The 7,043-nt window shown below is 46.8% G+C and overlaps 1 pseudogene; it reads left to right on the top strand.

Annotated features, from left to right (window-relative positions):
- Positions 1-228: 228 nt before the first annotated feature.
- Positions 229-1,253, top strand: LOC142847025 (small ribosomal subunit protein uS2 pseudogene; annotated as a pseudogene).
- The last annotated feature ends 5,790 nt before the right edge of the window (positions 1,254-7,043 follow it).

Below are 7,043 nucleotides of genomic sequence, written 5' to 3'. Positions count from 1 at the left end.
GCAGTTTGCTAATTCCTCAGCACTGGACTATTGTTCAACCATAGGAAGAAATGCACGGAGAATTTTAGCTTGGATGAGCTTAGAAGACATGACACTAGGAAAGGAAACCCAGGTTCAGCTCTCAATACCAACATGGGAGCTCACAACTGTCTGTAGCTCCAATTCCAGGGGAGCCAACACCCATGGCAAAACACCAATGTACACCCTTTCCGCGCTGCCCCGGGACAGGTCCATACGGAGTTGTTCTTGGTTCCCAATGTAACTTAAAGGGAAACTTATACAATGTCCGGAGCCCTTGATGTTCTGCAGATGAAGAAGGAGGATGTCCTCAAATTCCTCCCTGCAGGCACCCACTTAGGTGGCACCAACCTCGACTTTCAGATGGAGCAGTTCATCTACAAAAGGAAAAGAGACGGCATCCACATCATCAATCTGGAGAGAAGCTGGGAGAAGCTGTTGCTTGCAGCTCGGGCTCTTGTTGCCATTGAGAACCCTTCTGATGTCAGCATCATCTCCTCCAGGAACACTGGGCAGCGAGCCGTGCTGAAGTTTGCTGCCGCCACTGGAGCCACTCCGATTGCTGGCCGGTTCACCCCAGGGACCTTCACTAACCAGATCCAGGCAGCCTTCCCGGAGCCACTGCTTCTAGTGGTGACCGATCCCAGGGCTGAACACCAGCCCCGCGCAGAGGCGTCTTACGTGAACCTGCCCACCATTGCCCTGTATAACACAGACTCACCTCTGCGCTACGTGGACATCACCATCCCGTGCAATAACAAGGGAGCTCATGCAGTGGGCCTGATGTGGTGGATACTGGCCCGGGAAGTACTGCTCACGCGTGGCACTATCTCCCGTGAGCACCCATGGGAGGTTATGCCTGATCGTTACTTCTACAGAGACCCAGAGGAGATTGAGAAGGAAGAACAGGCTGCTGCTGAGAAGGCTGTGACCAAGGAGGAGTTTCAGGGTGAATGGACCGCGCCAGCTCCTGCGTTCACTGCTGCTCAGCCAGAGGTGGCTGACTGATCTGAGGGTCTGAGGGTGTGCAGGTGCCCTCGGTGCCCATCCAGCAGTTCCCTACTGAAGACTGGAGTGCCCAGCCAGCCACTGAGGATTGGTCAGCAGCTCCCACAGCGCAGGCTACCGAGTGGGTTGGAGCCACCACTGAGTGGTCCTGAGCTCCTCTGCAGACACCTGAGCAAAGGGAAAAAGGTGGAAGGAAAATAAAGTTCCTACAAGCTGTCAAAAAAAAAGTACATTAAATACACACACACACACACATATGAATAGATGAGTGGTTGTCAGGGGCCAAGGAAGTGGTTGCGGGAGGCTCTGCTTAATGGCTTTGACATTTCCTACAGAGCTGGTTGAAATATTCTGGAGCTAGATAGAGATAATTATTATGCAACATAGTATAGAAGGAGGTACCTAATAGTGAAGTTTATATTATGTGTGTGTTTTTACTACAATAAAACTGTGTTTGGAGGGCAGGCGGTGGTGGCCCACGCCTTTAATTCCAGCACTTGGGAGAGAGAAGCTGGCTGATCTCTGTGAGTTCAAGGCCAGCCTGGTCTACAAAGCAAATTCCAGGACAGAGGAATTTCTGTGCTACACAGAGAAACCCTGACATGAAAAACAAAACAAAAAAAGTGTATATACGTGTATATATATAATATATATACATACATACATATATTGTGTGTGTGTGTGTGTATGTATGTATGTTTAGAACTGGACTTGATTACCCAGGTCTATAGTTTCAACACTTAAAAGGCTGAGGCAGGAATATTTCAAGTTCAAGCCCAAACTGGGTTACCTTGTCTCAGTAACCCCACCTCCCAATGAATTATTTTCCAAAAGAATATTAACACTTCAAAATTTATTTTCCTCTCTCCAAAAATGATTTTATTTTAATGGCATGTCTATTTTGACTAAGTAAAGGTTTAAGCCGAAACTTCATCTTGAAAAAGATAAAAAGTGGGAACAGGGGACAGCTATGTCCCTTTTCTTCCACATAAAGTCCCTAAGTTAATGGATAGTTTCCTTTTTTGTTTTCTTCTGATTTTTTCAAGACAGGGTTTGTTTGTGTAACAGTCCTAGCTGTCCTGGAACTAGCTTGTGTAGCCCAGCTTTTAGACTAGCTCTAGTGCTGGCATTAGAGATGTGCGCCACCACTGCCTGGCAATAGTTTCATTTTTTAAGATTTGTTTTATCTTTAATTATGTGTATGGGGGGTTGTGTACATGTGTGAGTGTCCAATGGAGTCCAGTGGGCTGCGGATCTCCTGGAGCTGGAGTCACAGGCAGCTGTGAACTACCTGGCAGTGGTTAGCAGAGGGAACAGACTCAGGACCTCTGCAAGAGGAGCAAGCACCTTCTTAGTCTGTTTTCTGTTGCTGTGATAACTGCTGTGAGCGGAGGCAGCTTGGGGAGGAGGGAGTTTATTCAGTTTACACACCCAAGGTCACACAGTCCAACACTAAGGGAGTCAGGGCAGGAACCTGGAGACAGGGACTGGAGCAGAACCACAGAACACCGCTTACTGTCTCACTTCCCGTGGCTTCCTTCCTTCTTTCCTTCCTTCCTTTTTTCTTTCTTCTTACTTTTTTGGGTGGGGGGGGGCGGGTGGAGGTTTTGTTTTTCAAGACAGGGTTTCTCTGTGTAGCCCTGGCTATCCTGGACTCTTGCTCTGTAGACAGACTGACATCGAACTCAGTGATCTTCCTGCCTCTGCCTCCCAAGTGCTGGAATTAAAGGTGTGCACCACCACACCCAGGCGGCCTGCTTTCTTATACAACCCAAAACCTGCCCAGGGCTGGCATCACCCACAGTGGCCTGGACCCTTCCACATCAATCAATCATTAATCAAGAATGTGTTCCACAGACTGCTGGCCTGGCCTACAGGCCCATCTGATGGAAGCATTTTCTCAGTTGTCTCATTTTGGAAGACTCTAGCTCGTGTCAAGTTGACAAGGGGGAGAGAGAGAGAGAGAGAGAGAGAGAGAGAGAGAGAGAGAGAGAGAGAGAGAGAGAGAGAGTCCCAGAGAGTATTCTCACCTACTGAGCCATCTATCCAGCTCCCTGGACAGTTTCTGAGGTGACTAGCCCGACCTTCGGGATCCAAGGTGCTCGGTTATCAGGTGTTGGAGGAAAGCCTGGATGGAATATTATTCAACTATTGGAAAGAAAACCTGGGTTGGTGGCCACACCAGAACTTCAGTTACAGATTTATGCCCAGAGCCTGCTGAGTTCCACACTGGGTGGCATTCTTTGAAATGACGGCCAAAGCCAAGGAAGATGGCTCAGTGTGGGTAAAGGTTTTTGCCACCAAGCCCGACAACTCAAGTTTGATCTCCAGGGCCGTATGAAAGAACTGACTCGTGCAGACTGTCCTCTGGCCTCCACACACAAACTCTAGTACCCCCGTGTGCATGAGGGCACCCACACACAGTAAATTAAAAATGTAGCAAAAGAAAAAAAAACAAAAAGAGAAAAACAATAATTAGCTGATCCAGTGAGAAAACTCCAGGGGATGCCTGGGGCAGGGGGAGGAGGTGGGTGTGGTGTTTAAGGGTTGGGGATTCTGGAGCCGATCTGCCTGGCTAGGCCTGCTGGACTCAAGCTTAATTGCTACTTTCTAGAGTTCTGAAACTGTACATCAGGGATTAATAACGCTGCATCTGGCATGGCGGTGCTGCGAGGGCTAGACGTGTTAATTGGTATAAAGTGCTTAGAACAATGCCTGGCACATAGAAGCCCTCAATAATTCATCTTACATTTATCTTAAAATGACAGTGGTCTCGTCCGTCATTTGTCTTGGTGCAGTTAACTTTCTGGTGGATTATCGCTTACTAAAGCAGGTCAGAGAGATGAGAGATGGCCTTCGCTATGACATGCGCTTCTCCCTGGCTTCTCCTACAGTGGGCATAGCTGTGGCTCATGAAGCTTTTCTCTCCAATGCTGGTATAACTCAGGGCCCTTTTACTTTTTGTTTTCTTTGCTTACGTGTGCATGTGTGCACGAGCATGCCCTGTTGAGATGGGTGCTCAAGGAGGCCAGAAAGGGACATTAGATCCCTTTATACACCTGTTATAGGCAGTTGTGAGCCATCCAAGATGGATGCTGGAATCAAACTCTGGTCCTCTGGGAGAGCAGCTGAAGCATCTCTCCACCCAAAGCTAAGCACGACAGCCCTCACCTCCCAGGCGCTGCTATTATAGGCATGTGTGCACTGCACCCAGTTAGGTAGCTCCACTTCCAGCCTGCCTCCTCGCTTCCATTACGTTTCTTTGATCAAAGTAAGGTCATCAGCCACATCATGTCTTCTGGAGGTTTGCATCGTGGACTTGGTGAGCTGCCTTTTCAAAGTCTGATTCACTCTTGCCCTGGACTCTGTTTTCCTTTTTAAACTCTTCAAAGGGAGGGTCATTTCCTTTTTCTTTTTGTAACACTGGCTATTGAACCCAGGGTCTTTCCACTGCTAGACGGGTGCTTGGCTGCTGAGCCCCCACCTCCGCGTTCCCATTTCACCCGTCTCATGTGTTAGAGATGTTTTTGCCTGCTCCGCCATTTGCCTTCTGACTTTGTTTTTGGGCTCTTTGGTCATCCAGAGCTTTAAATGTTTTATGGAGTTGCAGATATTAATTTCCCTTTATAGCTTCTGGATTTCTTCTCTTCCCCTTCTCCCAGTCCCACGCTAAGCTCTCTGTGCACTCCGGAGAGACAGCAGCTGACAATAGATGCTATCCTTGAACTCAGCTCTGCCTCCCTGGCCCGCGCCTTGGGTTTTTGTTTCTTTTTTTTTTTTTCTATCAGCACAGTATAATAAAATCTGGGGCTGAGAAATATTACATTGTCTCAAAAGAACAGGAAGAAAGGAAAACACAGAGGTGGGGGACTATCTGGAAGGCTGCAGGAGAATAGGTGGGAGCTAGTTGTTGGTGTCACTGGGTAAGAAGGCAAAGATAAGGAGGAATCCCATGACCTTGAACCGACCATCTGGAATTCCTGTTAGCTGATACTAAGTAAGGGTTTAAGAGCTGCAATGTCTTAGAAATGAATTCCATTTAATTCTCCCCCCAACCCCAATTTATTCTTTATAAGCCTTATGAGTAGCTATTCCCTCTCCTATTTAAGAGGCAATCTAATAATCTACTGCCAGACTAGAAAGGAAAGGAAATAGATAGATAGATAGATAGATAGATAGATAGATAGATAGATAGATAGATAGATAGATAGATAAAAAGAACCTTAGCGCTAAAGTATGTCTCATGTGTGTGAATTTTAATTTATATTCCAGGCACCAGAGATCAAATATGTAATATATAATCTATATATGAAACTTATAATACTCTGGCTAGTGTTTGAGCCCATTATTTCCTTTAGTTCATTTCTTTGTAATTTTTTTTTCTGCTTTTGAGACTTGGTATCACTATATAACCCAAGCTGGTCTTGGTTCTCCTGCCTCAGCTTCCTTAGTGTTGGATATAAGTGTGTGCACCATAGCTGATTTATTTCTCGGCCTTCTTTCTGCTCTCTCCCTCTCCTTTCTCTCTGTCTGTATGTCTCTTTCTTTCTCATTTTGTGTTTTGAGACAAGCTCAAACTCACTGTGTAGTCTGACCTTGAACTTCTGATCTTCCTCCACCCGCTGAGTGTTAGGATTGCAGGTAAGCGTAGCCACTTCTGGTTTATATGGTGCTGGGGATCAAATGCAGGACTTCATGAACACTAGACATGTACACCCTGCTAGCTGAGCCAAACCACTGCTTTGGGTCGCATCTCATGAAATGTCACTCCATGGTGGCAGAGTCAAAGGGCCAGCTTTCCTCAGGAGGAGCTCCACCCACCCATTAGGGCACCCAAGAGGGAGATAAACTGGTTTTCCGTGCTGACTCCTTCTGGCAGCATGCACAAGTACCAGACTTGACATCTGTCTCCCCAGTTACCCTGAAGCTGTTCCAGAGGGAGAATGGAAGAGGAGACGGTACTCGACAGTGATTGGCCAAATGCTATCATTCAACCAACAACAAAAAAAAATCACCGAATATAAGTAAGACTCCAAGATGCAGGCCAGCGAGACAGCTCAGTGAGGAAAGACACCTGTTGTTAGGCCTGACAACCTAAGATTTCTCCCCAGAACACACAAAATGAAAGCAAGTTGTCACAAAAGAATGCAAGTTGTCCCCTGACCTCCACACCCATGCCATGACACAGGTTACACCCCCCCACACACACACACAATAAATAAAATGTAAGAAAAAAAGAATTCAAGAAACTACCTATTGGAGTCATTTGGTGCCAGGCAAGTCTTGACTAATGCTTGGGGCTCAGGATGAGTGCAGACCCTAATGCTGTTAAACTGAATTGTAAAGACTTCACTTAGTAGACAAGAACCCCTTGAATTTTATTACTGGTCTGTCACATCCCCCCTCCCCCAATTCCATGATAAAAGTCATCTCCATGGGCCAGCCTGTGTAATCTCCACTCAGGCCTCAGCCTTTTCATGTTGGTTTAGCAGCTATTCCAGTATTGGGGACTCTGACTGTAGGATCTGCTCCTGGCATGGGCTGAAAGCCTGCAAGCCAGGACACGTGTCTACACTACACACCCATCACTCTCAATGGCAATGACATGCAATGGCTTGAGTCTGTCATGTCCTCCAGAGCGTCCTGTGGTGACAACTTGGCCCCTAGCTAGGGTTGCTATTGAGAAGGGATTAGCTAGGAAGTGATTCTATGTTACTATATAGCCAGGGCTCCAACTTCCTCAGGGAATTAATTTATCAATCAGCAAGTGCATAGCTGAATAGACTATTGGAAGGGGTGGGCCTAGTTGGAGAAACCAGGGCACCGTGAAGTATCTCTGAGGGGTGTATCTTCTCCCTTGGGCCTCTTGTCTTCCTGCTTCCTGGCTAACATGAGATGCACAGTCTTGCTCCACCTTGAGCTCCTACCAGAATGTTCTGTCTCACTTTCTTCCCCACAGCAGTCCAAAACTATGAGGCAAAATAAATCTTTTAAATTGTTTCTCTCAGATATTTTGT

The sequence above is a fragment of the Microtus pennsylvanicus genome, chromosome 3 (genome assembly GCF_037038515.1).
Source record: "Microtus pennsylvanicus isolate mMicPen1 chromosome 3, mMicPen1.hap1, whole genome shotgun sequence".
NCBI lineage: Eukaryota > Metazoa > Chordata > Mammalia > Rodentia > Cricetidae > Microtus > Microtus pennsylvanicus.
The sequence above is the reverse complement of the archived record's forward strand: the minus strand, read 5'-3'. Positions and strand labels throughout refer to the sequence as shown.